At 35.0% G+C, this 17,880-nt stretch overlaps 1 protein-coding gene across 4 annotated transcripts in view; it reads right to left on the reverse strand.

Moving 5' to 3' along the window:
- Positions 1-17,880, reverse strand: part of MBD5 (methyl-CpG binding domain protein 5) — a 486,733-nt gene that overhangs the window by 282,515 nt on the left and 186,338 nt on the right. For all 4 annotated transcript variants that reach the window (XM_046019814.1, XM_046019819.1, XM_046019818.1 and 1 more), the window contains exon 2: positions 9,643-9,736. The gene's annotated coding sequence lies outside the window, so the exon portion shown is untranslated. The remainder of the gene's footprint in view (positions 1-9,642; positions 9,737-17,880) is intronic.

Raw genomic sequence — 17,880 nt, forward strand, 5'->3', positions numbered from 1 at the left:
GCCAAACTGTGGAAAGAGCCAAAGTGTCCTTCAACAGACAAATGGATAAAGAAGATATGGCCTATACATACAATGGAATATTATGGCTCCATTAGAAAGAATGAATACCCAACTCTTGTATCAACATGGATGGGACTGGAGGAGATTATGCTGAGTGAAATAAGTCAAGCAGAGAGAGTCAATTATCTTATGGTTTCACTTACTTGTGGAGCATGAGGAACAACGTGGAGGACATTAGGAGAATGAAAGGAAAAGTGAATTGGGGGAAATCGGAGGGGCAGATGAACCATGAGAGACTGTGGACTCTGAGAAACAAACTGAGGGTTTTGGAGGGGAGGGAGGGGTTAAGTGAGCCTGGTGGTGGGTATTAAGGGGGCATATATTGCATGGAGCACTGGGTGTAATGCATAAACAATGAATTTTGGAACACTGATAAAATAAAATAAAAAAAGTTCACTTACATTTTTATCGGCAGTGTCTAATGCATTGCTTAATGCATCCATCAGGTATTTCATTTCATCTGTGGGAATTTCTAGAGCTACAAAACATTTTCCATGACTGTTTTCATTATTTTAATATTTCAATCTTCAGTATGTAATTAATCAGCTGTTTTAAAGTCTTTGCTAATTTCATAATCCCTGTCAATTCTTGGTCTGTTTTCCCCCTGGATGGCTACTGTATCTGGCATTAAATATGGGGAGAGGCCAGCATCAATCCATGTCTTTCTCAGTGAGCTTGAGTACATATGTACCATATGTATGAGGCTCCATAATCAAGTAAACACAACACCTTCTTCACAAGAATGTGAGAGTTGGAGACAGGAAGTAAAATAGTTTAAAAAGCATTTTTTAAAAGATTTTATTTATTTATTTGACAGAGATCACAGGTAGGCAGAGAGGCAGGCAGAGAGAGAGGGAAGCAGGCTCCCCACTGAGCAGAGAGCCCGATGTGGGGCTCGATCCCAGGACCTTGGGATCACAACCTGAGCTGAAGGCAGAGGCCTTAACCCACTGAGCCACCCAGGCACCCCTAAAAAGCATTTTAATAGAGATATATAATTAATGCGAAATATTCACAAATAAGGGCTATCTATGCAAGTCCACAAAGGTCAAAGAAACCTTCTAAATAAATAGTGTAAGTCATTGTGATGTCCTATGTTCTTTAAACCTCTGAAGAAAAATATCTGATTATTCAAATGAATTAGTTTCCTTATTTTAATAAGGCAATGAAATTTATATAAATTAATATTTTTTTACTTCTTTCCTTCGATTTCAAACTTTAAGGAAAAAAAATCAAGTGAACAAATAGAGAAGAAAAATGCAAACTAAATGCTTGGCACATCCAACCTCCCACATCCCAGACGCTTGCTCCTGCTTTATTAAAAAATATATATATTTATATACATATAAATATACATATATTTATGTGTATGTATGTGTACACACACACAAATATACATATATATTATATATATGGGATTCTATCCCAGGACCCTGATACCATGATCTGAGCTGAAACCAAGAGTCATATGCTTAACCAAATGAGTGATCCAGGCACACCAAATAATTCTTTTTTTTTTTTTTTTTTTCCAAAGGTTTTTATTTATTTGACAGAGAGAGATCACGAGTAAGCAGAGAGGCAGAGAGAGAGAGAGGAGGAAGCAGGCTCCCCGCTGTGCAGAGAGCCCGATGTGGGGCTCGATCCCAGGACCCTGAGATCATGACCCGAGCTGAAGGCAGAGGCTTAACCCACTGAGCCACCCAGGTGCCCCCCAAATAATTCTTGATAATACACTTAGGAGTAATTTTTAGAAATGTGATCCCTGAGTAAATCAGTACACACATGTAAAGATTTTGTTAGAGTTTCCTCCAGAGTTATTTCTTTTGTTAGAGTTTCTTCCAGGAAGATAACACCAAGATGTTGGACTAGAACAACTGCTGGATCTCTAAGTATCAACTCCGATAGAAATTATAGACAGAAAAATCCAAGAATAAGAAAACTTAAAAACTCCTAGGGAGCGCAGGGTGGTATAGAAGACTGTTGTGAACTGGTAAATGTCCTTGGGCCTTGGAATCCAGGGCTCTAGGGCAAGAGGCAGCCTATCCACTATGGGAGGACAAAATTGGAAGTGAATCATTAGAGTCCTGCTTTTGATTCTTTTGTGTCATTGCCTTGAAACAAAAATTGACTGCCCCCATATCTTCAGGGACTCACACTACTATACAAATGCCCTCAGGAGTAAACAGAGTACCTAAAAAGAGCTGAGAAACAGCCATCAGAAAGGGTGAATACTAACCATTTACATCAACGTGGATGGAACTGGAGCGTATTATGGTGAGCGAAATAAGTCAATCAGAGAAAGACAATTATCATATGGTTTCACTCATATGTGGAATATAAGAAACAGCACAGAAGATCATAGGACAAGGGAGGGAAAACTGAAAACTCCCTGAGAGGGAGACAAACCACAAGAGACTCTGAACTACAGGAAACAAACAGAATTGCTGGAGGGGAGGTGGGTAGGAGGATGAGGTAGGTAATGGGTGATGGGTGTTGAGGGCCCATGATCTACTGAGCAAATGAGCACTGGGTGTAAATGCAACTTATGAATTACTGAACTCTACATCTAATTTAAATTAAAAAAAATAAAGAGCTGAGAAAAACATGGAGTGGGGGGACTAACTAACCGTAGGCAGTCATATCCCTACCCTTTCCTACCAAATCATAGAGCTGGTGATTTAGAATCATCATCTATGGATGCTGCTTCTTCCAGTGGGATGGGGGAGTGAGGGGAAATGGTGAGGGTCAGATCTGAGGTATCACTTACCTGACTATAAATTATTGTGATTTCCTGTTGGCTTAAGGATTTTCTACCTTTCTGCCATCCTCTGAAATCCGTTGCATTTCTATACACTAATAATGAAGTACCAGAAAGAGAAATTAAGAAAAGAGTCCCATTTATAACTGCACCAAAAATAGTAAAATACTTAGGATATTTACCAAGAAGGTAAAAGACCTTCTGATACTCTGAGAACTCTAAAACACTGATGAAACTCTAAAATACAGAAAATGAAATCAACACAAAGGGAAAGATATTCTATGCTCATGAATTAGAAGAACAAATATTATTAAAAGGTCCATACTATCCAATATAATCCACAAATTTTATGAAATCTCTATGAAAATATCAAAGGCATTTTTTGCAGAACTAGAACAAACAATCCTAAAATTTCTATGGAACTACAAAAGACTCCAGATAGCCAGAGCAATCTTGAAAAAAAAAAAAAAATTGGAAGAATCACAATCCCAGATTTTAAGATACACAATAAAGCTGTAGTAATCAAAACAGCATGGTTCTGGCACAAAAAGAGACACATAGATCAATGAAGAAAAAAAAAACAGAGAGCTCAGAAATAAAAGCACAATTCTATGGTCAATTAATTTTTGACAAAGGAGGCAAGGATATGCAATGGGAAAAAGACAGTCTCTTCAACAAATGTTGCTAGGAATATAGGAGAGGAACATGCAAAAAACTGAAATTGGATCACTTTCTTATACTATATACAAAATTAAATTTGAAATCAGCTAAATGCCTAAATGTGAGACCTGAAACCATAAAAATCCTAGGGGAGAACACAGGCAGCAACCTATTTGGCCTTGGCCATAGCAACTTCCTGCTAGACATATCACTAGAGGCAAGGGAAACAAAAAGCAAAAATAAACTATTGGGATTACATCAAAATAAAAAGCTTCTGCTCAATGAAGGAAATAGTCAATAAAACTAAAAGGTAACCTACTGAACAGGAGAAGATATCTGTAAGTGACATACCTAATGAAGAGTTGGAACACAAAATATATAAAGAATTGATACAATCAAATACCAAAAAAAAATTAAATAAATAAAAATCAAATAATCCAAATAAAAATGGGCAGAAGAAATGAACAGACCTTTCCCAAAGAAGACATACAGATGGCCAAAATCCACATGAAAAGATGTTCAATGTCCTCAATCATCAGGGAAGTGCAAATCAAACCTACATGAGATATCACCTCATACTTCCCAGAATGGCTAAAATAAAAAACACAAGAAACAGCAAGTGTTGACAAGGATGTGGAGAAAAAGGAATCGTCTTATACTCTTTTTTTTTTTTTTTTAAAGATTTTTTTTATTTATTTGACAGACAGAGATCACAAGTAGGCAGTGAGGCAGGTAGAGAGAGAGAGGGAAGCAGGCTCCCTGCCAAGCAGAGCCCGATGTGGGGCTCGATCCCAGGTCCCTGGGATCACAACCTGAGCTGAAGACAGAAGCTTTAACCCACTGAGCCACCCAGGCACCACTCATCTTGTACTCTTGATGGGAATGCAAACTGGTACAGTCACTGTGGACAACAATATGGAGGATCCTCAAAAAGTTGAAGATAGAATTACCATGATCCAGTAATTCCACTACTGGTTGTTTATCCAAAGAATACAAAAACACTATTTTGAAAAGATATGTGCTCCCCTCTGTTTATTATAGCATTATTTACAACAGCCAAGATATGGAAGCAGCCCAAGTGTCCATCTATAGATGAATGGATAAAGAAGATATGGTATATATACACAACAGAATATTACTCAGCTATAAAAAGAATGAGATCTTGCCATTTGCAAAGACATAGATGGATCTATGGGCATAATGCCAGGTGAAATAAATCAGTCAGAGAAAGACAAGTACCACAGAATTTCACTCACATGTGTAATTTAAGAAACAAAACAAAGAAAAGAAAGAGACAAACTGAAAAACAGACTTAACTATAGGGAAGAAACTGATGGTTACCAGAGGGGAGGAGGATAGGGGAATGGGTAAAGTAGGTGAAGGGGATTAAGAGTATACTCTTTTTTAATTTTAAGAGTATATTAAGATTAAGAGTATATAAGTGATGAGCACTGAAAATGTATAGAATTGTTGAATTACCATTTTGAACACCTGAAACTAATTTAATACTCTATGTTAACTGTACTAGAATTAAAATAATTTTTTTAAAAGGAAAAAGAAAAATTACTGCATTTATTTAAACAGTAGTGTATAGAGTAATGCTGACAGAGTATCTTGGTAAAATTTGTTGTCTTTAAAAATAGGAGCAGCAAAGAAAAAGAGAAAAATTGACTGCAATAGTTTGTTATTTAGGTAGATAGTTGCAACATGATGGAATTGGGGAAGGTCAAAGACAAAACAGGATGTCAGAATGTATAAGAATATCTTTAGGGAAGATATATAAATGCTAAGTTGTTATTTTTTTTTAAGATTTTATTTATTTATTTGACAGACAGAGATCACAAGTAGGCAAAGAGGCAGGCAGAGAGAGAGGAAGAAGCAGGCTCCCTGCTGAGCAGAGAGCTTGATGCGAGGCTTGATCCCAGGATCCTGGGATCATGACATGAGCTGAAGTCAGAGGCTTTCACCCACTGAACCACCCAGGTGCCCCACTAAGTTGTTATTTTTAAGTAAAAAAAGATTAAAAAGAAGAATACAAAGTGTATAAAAAAGCTGAAATAAGATGGTAGAAACATTTAACTGTATCAAAAATTATAATTATTATATGTTTATTGACAGGTTCTTGTTAGTGGGTCTATAAAATTTGTGCTTATAATCTCTACTCCTTTTTTTTTTGTAAGCTGGAATACCTTTAATTTTTCTTTTAATAATATGTCATTACTATAAAGTTTTAAATTCTGGAGATAAAGTGAAAATCATCTAGAGTTTACCACAATTTGGTATATATTGCAAAGGACATTAGACCAGATGACTATCTTTTACCAACACTTACTTTCCCTGAACTTTTATATCTTGGTTATTCTTTTGTCAAAATATTTACCTTTTACGGAACCTTAACACATGCAACCAGAAGTATGGCAACAGTTTTAGGAGATATAAATAAGTTAACCAATGTTAAACAACGTAAACCAAAGTTTCTGTTTGTGGAATAGTAGAGAACTAATGGAGCACAGAATTAATTTAGGTATGTGGCACTGAGAAGTTAAGTGAAGCAACATGAGAGCCCACTGGTCAGGGTTAAAACACTGAATCCCTGGTCACTTCAAAAGGTGGGAGGGTGACCATTCCATGGCTCAATTAGATGTGTACACTGAGACTGTCTAGGCATTTCCTGAGTCAAAGAAAACTGGGTCTAACCTATACATGTAATGTATAGGTCATGTAATGGGAGACCATCAGGTGTCATCAGTACTTATGGGAGGATACTGGAAGAAATGGAGGAAAAATTTTACATGAGTTTTAACACATATTAAAGAAATAGTGAATTCATATCTTGTAAAGTATTTCCAGAAAATAGAAGAGTAAAAGCTGCCCATCTTATTTTATTAGGCTAATGTAATCTTTTTTTTTTTTAAGATTTTATTTATTTATTTGATAGAGAGAGATCTCAAGTAGGCAGAGAGGTAGGCAGAGAGAGAGAGAGAGGGAAGCAGGCTCCCCGCTGAGCATAGAGCCTGATGCGGGACTCAATCCCAGGACCCTGAGATCATGACCTGAGCCGAAGGCAGCGGCTTAACCCACTGAGCCACCCAGGCGCCCAGGCTAATGTAATCTTAATTCCAAAATGAGACAAGGAAAATGAAGAGAAAACAACTACAGCACATTTCACTTCAAAATGAAGATTCTAAAATTCTAAATAAAATATTTGCTAACCAAAAAATAATGTGTTAAGAATAATACACCATGATCAAGTAGGATACAAACTAGAAATGCAAGGATAATTTCATATTAGAAATTCTATTCATATAATTCACAGCATTAATATACCACAGGATAAATGTCATGTGATTATCTCAAAGATGCATAAAAGCCATTTTACAGGGTTCAACAGCTATTTATGCATACCAAGCTAGAAATAAAAGAACTTCCTTCACTTAGTAAAGGTTGTATATTAAAAACCTTCAGCAAGCATTATACTCAAGTGAGAAGTAAGATACTAGATGCATCCTCTTTAAGACTAGGCATCAGATAAGGATGCCCATTGCCCCTAGTACTTGTTTAAAATACTTCCAGAGGAATTGATTAAAGGTACAGAAAAAAGAAAAGTAAAAGTATGAGGATCGGAGAGGTAGAAAAAAAACTTTGATTATCTGGAATTGATATATGATCACCTATCTAGAAAAAAGAATCTATTAAGCATTAGAGAGTTCAGCAATGTTGTTAAAACTAAGATCAAGTTTCAAAAAATCAGTATTATTTCTCTACACAAACAATAGACATCAAGAAAATTTTTAATTAATACTTAAAATATTGATGTCTACTCAAAGAGCATCATGCACAGAATTAAAAAGTTGAAATAATGGAAGCAAATTTTTTTTATTATCTAAAACTAATAGGAAATGAATATTTAGAATAGACAACAAACTCTTAAAGAGCATTTATCAAAAGACAAGAACCCATATGAAAAATAAGGATATGAACAGCAATTTCAGAAAAGGGAAGTCAAAAGATCAATCAAAATATGAAAAGATATTCAAACGTATTACTGATAAGAGGAATTAAAATTAAAACAATAAACTATAAAAATTTGCACATGGATGGAAAATATTAGCAAGCTCAATAATGTCAAGGGTTGATGGGAGTGAGAAGGTTACTGCTGGTGTGGACCAAAGTATTTGATCAAGCAACTGGCAGAACTTGGTCAAATTAAGCGTAATCATGTATCCTACTACCAGCAATTGTGCTTCTTGATATATATCCCAAAGAAGTCCTTGCAAAATTCCATGATTAAATAAGTATGAGGATGCTCATCACAGCAGTGTTTGTTGCAACAGAAAATCCGGGTGGCAATCACTGGGAAATATGGGTTGTTAAAACGTGATAGCTACAAACTATGGAATATTATGCAGCAGTTAGAAGCAATGTACACATGACAACATAAGTAAATGATAAGCATATTATAAGGTTAAGTAAAATTAAATAGTAAGGAACAAAACAAGATACACAGCACAATATCATATATACATAATAAAATTTTATATACATAAAAAAGAGGAGGGGGCAGGGTGGAAAGATAATTAACACAAGGCCAACCAAGACACCCATGAAGGTTCATAATATATCCTCTTTTATTTATTTGAAACTTTCTGTTTAAAATATTTAAAAACGTATATAAAATAATACATTATGAAAATACATAGAATAAACCAAAGAGAGCATTTCAGTAGTTATTATAATGACTATCATATTAGAATGGTTCCCTATGGGTCAAGGTCAGGAGCATGGGACTAGAAACAAAAATAAAATGTATAAATAAATAATATCAGTACGTTGCATGGACCAACGATGACAGCGTGCAATGAACTAAGGAGCACGTTTAGCTTTATTCTCTATGCAAAGGTCCTTTAAAAAAAAAAAGGTTCCTTATGGCTATTTTTTTTAATTGGAGGGATCTGGTTTTAGCTTGTGAAGATGAAGGAACTACGAAAATAATTGTCTAATTATTATAATTCAGAAAACAATTGAATAGCTGTTCCAAGTAACCAACTCACCACATGTAATATAGAAATGAATTAGAAATAAGCAATGTCATTTATATTTTCAAGATAAGTCATTTCTGACAATATTCATCACAAAAAAACCCCAGCAAAATCAATAAGCTGCTACCCACAAATTAAGGAGAAAAAAATAGACTCTAAAGTACTTGCACTCTAAGCGAATAAAGAAAAACAGAACAAAAGGAAAAAATTTCCGCACCAGAGGCTGTAAACTGTTTTATTTGGTTCACACAGTTGGCAAAAGTAGGTTTTTTCACAGGCAAAATTCTGTGCTGATATTAAAAAATTAGGACTCTTCAAAATCCATATTTGTTTCTCACAAAAAATTGTAAAATCAGATTTAACAATCTCTTATTTCTCCCTAGAGAGGATTATAGAGCTGAACAAAAGTGCCTCATTTACTGGTCACATACTCTCCAAAGTTATACTGTATCTGCCTAACACACAACGTTATTTAAAATACTTTTTCTTTGCATGTAGTACTCCTCATGTCTCACTCAAAATTTTACCAAAATATATTAAAAATTTTACTTAGTAATGTAATCATATAAGCACTCATGGGAGGTATGAGCAGAACATGCTAAATGAAAGGATACGATGGGTCAAGACAAATCTCTGGGGACTCGAGGAATAGTAAAAAGAGATTTGGTATTCGCAGGTAATACCATGAATATACGAAACTATGACAGGGTTTTTGGAGTGGTTAAAGAACAAGTTTCTAATGTAGTTAAGGATCTGATTAATGAATATACTACATTAAGAAGAAAGTGCAGTGGATAGAAGTTTTTAAGTATTCTTTCAAGTTAAACATTACTGAGTTCTGCTCACAGTTTAATGGAAGCTACTTCATTTCTTCTCTATTCTTCTTATTTGGTTTACACTTCCATAATAATATATCAATTTTATCAATTGCCTGTTATAAATGAAATACGAGACTTCTTGTCAAAATAGTGTTAGGGCAAACATTTGTGTCTGAATATGAAAGAATGTGGTTTTGAGGTTTCTTAGGTAGGGCCAGTAATAAAGCCAGTTTGCCAAGTCAAAGTACAGTCTGGAAATCCTAGTCATTTAAATGAGATTATTTATATGGTTATATTTATTACTTACCTTGAGTATCTATATTTTAAAGATCTTGTCTGTAAACCATATAATCTTCAATATCTACTTCCCACATGTAGAAACTGATTTCCTCAAAAAACATCTAAAAAAGAAAAAAGAAAATATTACAAATTTGAGGAAATAAATATTATTTCATTTATTTTAAATATAAAAGTAGATTATTCAAAATTATTCTTTATGAGTTTAGTAAGTTTGGACAAGGGGAGGTGTATCTCATAAGACATATTTTATATAAATAAAATAGTAGTAATAACGAGATTTTTCCACTTAGAAGAACCAGAATTTTCTATGGAACACATATTTTGATTCAGGTCATAAAATTTTATACTTTCTACAGTACTAATTTTACATGGTTACTTTGTTTCTACAAGCATTCTTAAGAAATATAATTTTAGGTATGCCCGGGTGACTTGACTGGCCTACCTACTCTTGATTTCAGCTCTGGTCATGATCTCAGGGTTGGGGGATCGAGCCCCGACTTGGGCTCCATGTCTGTCTCTCTCTCTTCCTCTGCATCTCCCCCCAAACCTCTCTGTGCTCACTCTAAATAAATAAATAAAACATTGTAAAAAAATATATAATTTTAAATACATTGATTCTGATGTCCTACATGAACATAGCCCTATCCTAGAAAATATTTTCCTTATTACAAAAATATATTCTTCATTACATCTAAATTGCTTATAAATGCCAATATCATAGAGATCAACTAGTTATTATCCTCATAAAAAAGGTCAATGTCACTTTAATCACCCAATCAGTACTTTACACCAACCTAGGGAAATTTTGCAGAGTCTTTTAAGAGAAATTGCCACTAATAGAGAATTAGGATCATCCACTGAAAATGTTCTTTGCTAGGGGCGCCTGGGTGGCTCAGTGGATTGGGCCGCTGCCTTCGGCTCAGGTCGTGATCTCAGGGTCCTGGGATCGAGCCCCGCATCTGGCTCTCTGCTCCGCGGGGAGCCTGCTTCCTCCTCTCTCTCTGCCTGCCTCTCTGCCTACTTGTGATCTCTCTCTGTCAAATAAATAAATAAAATCTTAAAAAAAAAAAGAAAAGAAAATGTTCTTTGCTAAAAGATTTTTGATTCTGACTCTTCTTGATTTTTTCAAGAAGCCTAAGACAAGCAGTTAGGGAAATAGGATTCAGAGGCTAGTGTGCCATAACTTTAGTACGTGGGTTTGAGTACTATGGATTCCCAAGCCAAACATCAATAAGTTTTGGATTAAGCAACATGATTATTCCTTTTGGACATTAATGTAGATCTCTCATTAGTGTAGTTTCTCAGTCGCAGCTGCATATTAAAAACACTTGGGACACTTTTAACTATTTTGAGACTCAGTAAATTTTTTAGATACTCTGATTTAAATGGCATGATGTGGGGTCAGGGTGAAGGAAAGAAGGATATCTGTTCTTCAGGTGAAGAAACAATCTCCTTGCAAGTATCTGATTTAATTTCTACAGATCAATAAGACTAACTTCAAAAAATATGGTCTACAGATATCTATGAAACCTACAAAAACTACTATAAAAACCTATGAAAACTACTGAATACCTGCTAATCTGACTACTAATAAGTGTGACATAAATGGTGGTTGCAGGGAATTTCAAAGTACAATGCACTTAAGGACCAAAGGTACTACTTTAAAATGTAGATTCCTGCTATAAACATTCGGGTACACGTGCCCCTTTGGATCACTATGTTTGTATCTTTAGGGTAAATACCCAGTAGTGCAATTGCTGGGTCATAGGGTAGTTCTATTTTCAACATTTTGAGGAACCTCCATGCTGTTTACAATAGCCAGACTATGGAAAGAACCTAGATGTCCATCAACAGATGAATGGATAAAGAAGATGTGGTATATATACACAATGGAATACTATGCAGCCATCAAAAGAAATGAAATCTTGCCATTTGCGACGACGTGGATGGAACTAGAGCGTATCATGCTTAGTGAAATAAGTCAATCGGAGAAAGACAACTATCATATGATCTCCCTGATATGAGGACATGGAGAAGCAACATGGGGGGTTAGGGGGATAGGAGAAGAATAAATGAAACAAGATGGGATTGGGAGGGAGACAAACCATAAATGACTCTTAATCTCACAAAACAAACTGGGGGTTGCTGGGGGGAGGTGGGATTGGGAGAGGGGGAGCGGGCTATGGACATTGGGGAGGGGAGGCGAACCATAAGAGACTATGGACTCTGAAAAACAACCTGAGGGTTTTGAAGGGTCAGGGGTGGGAGGTTGGGGGAACAGGTGGTGGGTGATGGGGAGGGCACGTTTTGCATGGAGCACTGGGTGTTGTGCAAAAAGAATGAATACTGTTACGCTGAAAAAAATAAATAAAATGAAATAATAATAAAATGTAGATTCCTACTAGGTGTTATGCTGGAGATTCTGATTCAGAATCTCCAGAGAAACTAGGCTAAGGCCATGGATTGTCTATTTTTACAGACATCTCTGGTGATTATAATGCAAAAGGTCCATAGTCCCTTAAGAATTTATGAACACTATTACTATGACCTTCATTATTAGCATGTATAAAAATCCTTGAGTTTTATTTTAAGGTAATATTTCTAATCTTAAATGAGATACTCAGGATAAGAAATAACTTTAAATAAGACTTTAGCAATAAATCAATGTAGATAACTTAAAATTATGTTCATGGATAATACATTTTGTAAGTTGTGCTACTCTCCTAAGTAAACTATGTAAGTAATCAACAAAATACTGTGGCAAAAAAGAGAAAACTAGATTATATTCTGTAATGGGAATTAAACCTAAAACTATATATTTAACTACAAACGTGCCCTCAATGCTCAGAATTAAAAATTTTTTTGGCCCTAACTTATCAGGGGGGAAAGCTCTTCTAACATCATTTGCTCTAAAAGCAAAGCTAAAATTTTTTTAAAGAAAAAGTCTTGAGTCATTTCCTTCAACACACACACTAACGTAACTTAGTAAAAATAACACGAAATAGGCTGTTAACATTTTAGCTTTGAAACCTTTTATAAACAGGTCCAGAAATACAATCACAGACTTCTCAAATGTCTTCATGAACATGGATCTATTCCACCTCTCAAATCTGCAGGATCAGATGCAAGTCTGCCTCTGGTTTACAGCTACACAATCAGGTCCCAATGTCTTTTGGCAAGATTCATGATCTTTTACTATTTGACCTCAGCTGCCTTTTGCTGTTTATCTCTCATCTCTTCATCAACCAAAACTTGGCTCAAATATTGCTTCCTCCTTGAAGGACATTTCCATCAATCTGACACTAAAAGCTTTCTTTCTCTTCTGATTTCCAGCACTAAATATTGCAAATTCTTAGGTAATTAATCAGGTACTTACTTATGGTCCCTTATTTCTATCTTTTATTATTAAGATTTGGCATGGTTGTTTTATTCCCTCAACTAAATTATATTTCCCAGAAAGCCTGAAAGCATTTAATAAATATGTGATGATTTTATTTGTTAGTCTTCCCAGTAACTGAGTATAGCATTTGACAGTGATTGAGTGAGGCATCCAGGTTTTCTCTTTAGTATGCCTTACAACTATTAATGATTTAAAAATTGTAATTGTGATTTCCCTACCCTGCAAGAATTTGTCCATCTCTTTTGAGGCTACAACACACAACTCTCTTAATATCTCATAATCCAGGTAATTTTAGTCAACTGAGGGTAGTGGTGTAATAATTGTCTTTAATAATAACAATGAATTAACAAGAATACACATTTTAAAAAATAAATTAGATTCTATTTAAATATACTTAACATAGAAGTCATAGGGAACAGATTTAGTGTTTCCTTAGGAAAACTACATATTTTAATAAGAACCAATAACTCTGTAAATAACACCATATATCAAGAAACAATTTAAAGTGTACATATTACTTTTTAATAACTAAAAATACAAATTTATAGATGAGTGTCTGCAACATTTTTTAAAATGTTAACACTTCTTCCTTGCTTTGAAATAATGAGAGCTAACATTTATTGATTTTTAAATCTAATCATCATTAATTAAATTTTTACAACAATCCTAAGAAGTACTATTATCATCTCCATTGCACAGATAATGAAATTGAGGAACAGAGAGACTGACTCATCCAAGGTGTTATAGTCAGTAACTGTCAGAGCTAGATTTCAAACTCAGGCAGTCTATAATTATCTACAGTATTTTCTGAAGCCACTGTCCATTAAACTAAAACTCCAGTAGCTCTGGAAGCCTTACTGAATGTACCTTCCACCCTTTTGCAAGCTTTATCAGATTTCCCACTCAAAGGAGAATGCCATGAGGGTCCATTTCCAACTCTTCTCACAAAGAGATGATTTCTTTTTTTTTTTTTTTTTTTCAAATTATGTTCAGTTAGCCACTGCATAGTACATTAGTTTTTGATGTAGTGTTCAATGATTCATTAGTTACGTATAACATCCAGTGCTCATTATAGCACGTGCCCTCCTAATACCCATCACCCTGTCATCCCCTCCTCCAGCCCCCTCTCCTCTGAAACCTTCAGTTTGTTTCCAGGGGTCCACAGTTTCTCATGGTCATCTCCCTCTCTGATTTCTAAGCCCTCATTTAGTGCTACATGCATTGTTATTTCTGTACAATTTAAAGAATAAATTCCCTGTATAACTTACATAATAAAACATAATAAATACTAAAGATTTATCCTAAAAACTTCATTCTTGCTTTGAATGTGATGTTTTCTAAGCCTAATAACAATAAGATTAAGTACAGATCAATTTTGGATATTTTATTTACAGTTTTAACTCATTAAAAAGTTTTTTATAAAAAATTATGCCTTCTTATAGAAAAATTGTACCTTCTCTATAATAATCTTGAAATATGGAAGTTTTTACAGGAAGAAAACATGCTTTCTACTTCCCTGAGCTATAGGACTATATCAAAACTTAAACTACTGCCTTTTCTTTTTTTTTTTTTTTTTAAGAGAGAGAAAGTGTGAGTGTGGGGTGAGGGGTAAAGGGAGGAGGCAAGAGAGAGACTCTCAAGCAGGCTCCAAAGCCCAGCATGGAGCTCCATGCAGGGCTCAGTCCTGTGACTCTGAGATCATGACCTGAGCCAAAATCAAGAGTTGGATGCTCAACTGACTGAGTCCCCCAGGCACCCCTAAAAACCTAAATTTTTATAGGTAATTGCTCTCATAGCATTAGTAGAATGCAATTTTGTAGACCTCAAGATTCCATTTATTCTAGTAGGTGACTTAAAAAAAAATCTAATGCACAAATTTCAGATGTGGCTGAATGGAAACAGATTACAGCAAAGCATTAATGAATAAAATAAAATCTTTCAGTCTTTTATTTCAATAAAACCCAAACATTCAAAGAATTAAAAATGTATTTAACCCTTGCCTGCTTGTTTTTTTGTCATTTTTGCTTTTTTTTTTTTTTTAAAGATTTTATTTATTCATTTGACAGACAGATCACAAGTAGGCAGAGAGGCAGGCAGAGAGAGAGGAGGAAGCAGGCTCCCCGCTGAGCAGAGAGCCTGACGGAGAGCCTGACGCAGGGCTCAATCCCAGGACCCTGAGATCATGACCTGAGCCGAAAGGAGAGGCTTTAACCCAGGGAGCCACCCAGGCGCCCCTTGCCTTGTTTGCTTTTTAAAAGTTTCCAAATTTGTTCAGTATGGCAAAAGTTCTAATCATGCAGTGAATGGAAATTTTTTTTTTTCTTAACTGTTTTTAGTTTGGAGACTAATCTTAGCCTGACTGTATTCAAGCCATTGCTTAGTACCAGTTAAGTCCATTATTAAGTTTATCCCAGCTCACTCATTTAGTGCAACTTGCATAACTCTTATTTATGGTTTTAGCGCAACTGTTCTATTTATGTTGAACAGTATAAAATTCCCTCATTAAATACGCCCCAGTCATTGTCAAAAACAAAGAACCACGGGTAATTCTAAATCCTGTCCACCAAATTAGGTCTTGTCTTTAGCCCTCTTGTAACTTGCCCAGATGATCTGGTTTCAGTTAAGAAGCTATATTTAAAGTCCAAAGAAACTGAAGTTCTTTCTATAAAAGTTGATAATAACCAGGCTATTCAAGGTATAATAGTAAATGACATTTATTTTTCATTAGAGAAAAGAAAGCAGCAATCTTTGTTTCTTCTTACTTTTTTTCCCACCAGCATTCTCTAAAACTGTTTATCTGATTTGGACAGTGTATCTCTTCCATTGGAATAAATAATCAATTTGGTTCTACAGACCACCTTAATTACATCTGTTATTTGGGAAATACCAGTGAGTGATTTTTGGGTCTACTAAGATGCAAATGTCTTGAGAGCTAACGTTTTTGGGCACAAAGAATTATGTACAACATTTTGCCAAATATAATACCAAGAACATGCATGTTACTATTCTGGAAATAACAAATTCATTAAGCTTTTTATCCTACTGGTTGGTTGATAGACTATTAATGAACTAATAGGGTTGGGACCTAGTTAGCGGGTTGGCAGCTCACTTATTACTCTAATTCTAGGTAATTCTCCCAACTTCAAAAATAAGGTTCTTGAAGACCACTATGGATTGAGAACTCAAGGTTGAGAAAATAAGTATGTTGTAGGATTTGGAGATGGAAATCATGTGAATATGAAGGTATCGATTAATAGGCTTACATTCAATAAAACAAAGACATTTTAAAGATTCCATTTATTCTTTCAAGCACCAAAACTTTTTTTTTTAAAAGATTTTATTTATTTATTTGACAGAGAGAAATCACAAGAGAGGCAGGCAGAGAGAGAGGAAGGGAAGCCGGCTCTCCGCTGAGCAGAGAGCCCGATGTGGGACTCGATCCCAGGACCCTGAGATCATGACCTGAGCCAAAGGCAGCGGCTTAACCCACTGAGCCACCCCTCAAGCACCAAAACTTTTTAAGGATTTCCTCTGTGGCAGTGTTACAGAAATAACCTATAAAACTGTTCTATATAATATAGCTTTATTATATTTTTTAAAGCTCTTTTACTTTTGGAAATTATAAAGATGCTAGTAACCTTGCTCTCTACCTTGCTCTAATTGTTGGCACTGTTAAAATTTATGACTAGGATGATATTGATTATCATCGTATTTTCTCAGGTTCTGCCTCTTGCCTCTCTGACTCCTGACTCAGTAGTCTCTATTAGACATTTCTAGCTGTATTTTCTACCTGTTATCTTTCTCACAGTATCTTCAGAAACTGTTACCACTAACATCACCTCCATTTTCTTTTTAAAAACATCATGTTCCTATTTTTCTCATTATTATCATTAACAGGAGTTGCTTACATTTCCAGAATGCTGGAAATAAAATATTTTTTTAATACTAAAAAGGTCTACAGAGGAAAAAAAAAGAGAAAAGAGAAGAGAAGCAACAGTGATATGTTGATTTCATTGTTCAGGATTATATTAAAAGCATATAGGCATATCTTGGAAATATTGTACATTTGGTTCCACATCACCATAATAAATAAATATTACAATAACATGAGTCAAATGAACTTTTTGGTTCCCCAGTGCATATAAATGTTATATATAGTCTACTCAGTGTGCAATAGAGTCATGTCTAAACAATGTACATACCTTAATGAAAAGATACTTTATTGCTAAAAAATGCTATCATCTGAGCTTTTGACAAGTCATAATCACTGATCACCATAACAAATGTAATAAAATGAAGAGGTCTGAAATATTGCAAGAATCATGAAAATGTAACAGAGAGACAGTGAGCAAATGCTATTGGAAAAATGTCACTGAGAGACTTGCCCAATGCAGGGTTGCCACAAACCTTCAATGTATGGAAAAAAAAGAAAAAAAAAGTAATATTCGTGAAGTGCAATAAAAAGAGGTAAGGTGGTAGATGGAATTATTGGAAAAGGGATATCAAAGAGACAGGGATATCAAAGGAGGAATTTCAACATCAGAAGGATGATTAAATTCCTTCTGAAACATGGTAACCCTGAAGGTTCCATCCAAATCCATGATTCTATGAATCTATGATTGAGAATCATAAGCAATTTTATGGACAAATAAGAAAATGTTTTGGGTGGGGGGAAGCATTCACAAGTCAAAACCAAAGTTGTACTGCCCCCTTTTGCAGGCTGACTACAGAAATTCATAAACAGTTAACAGGATAACATTAACATTTTAGCTTCTAAAGCAGTATGGTGAAATATAGGAATTAGTTGTACCAGTTAGCAATTTATTTTTTAATATATTTAACTAA

This window comes from Meles meles, chromosome 9 (genome assembly GCF_922984935.1).
Source record: "Meles meles chromosome 9, mMelMel3.1 paternal haplotype, whole genome shotgun sequence".
Classification (NCBI taxonomy): domain Eukaryota; kingdom Metazoa; phylum Chordata; class Mammalia; order Carnivora; family Mustelidae; genus Meles; species Meles meles.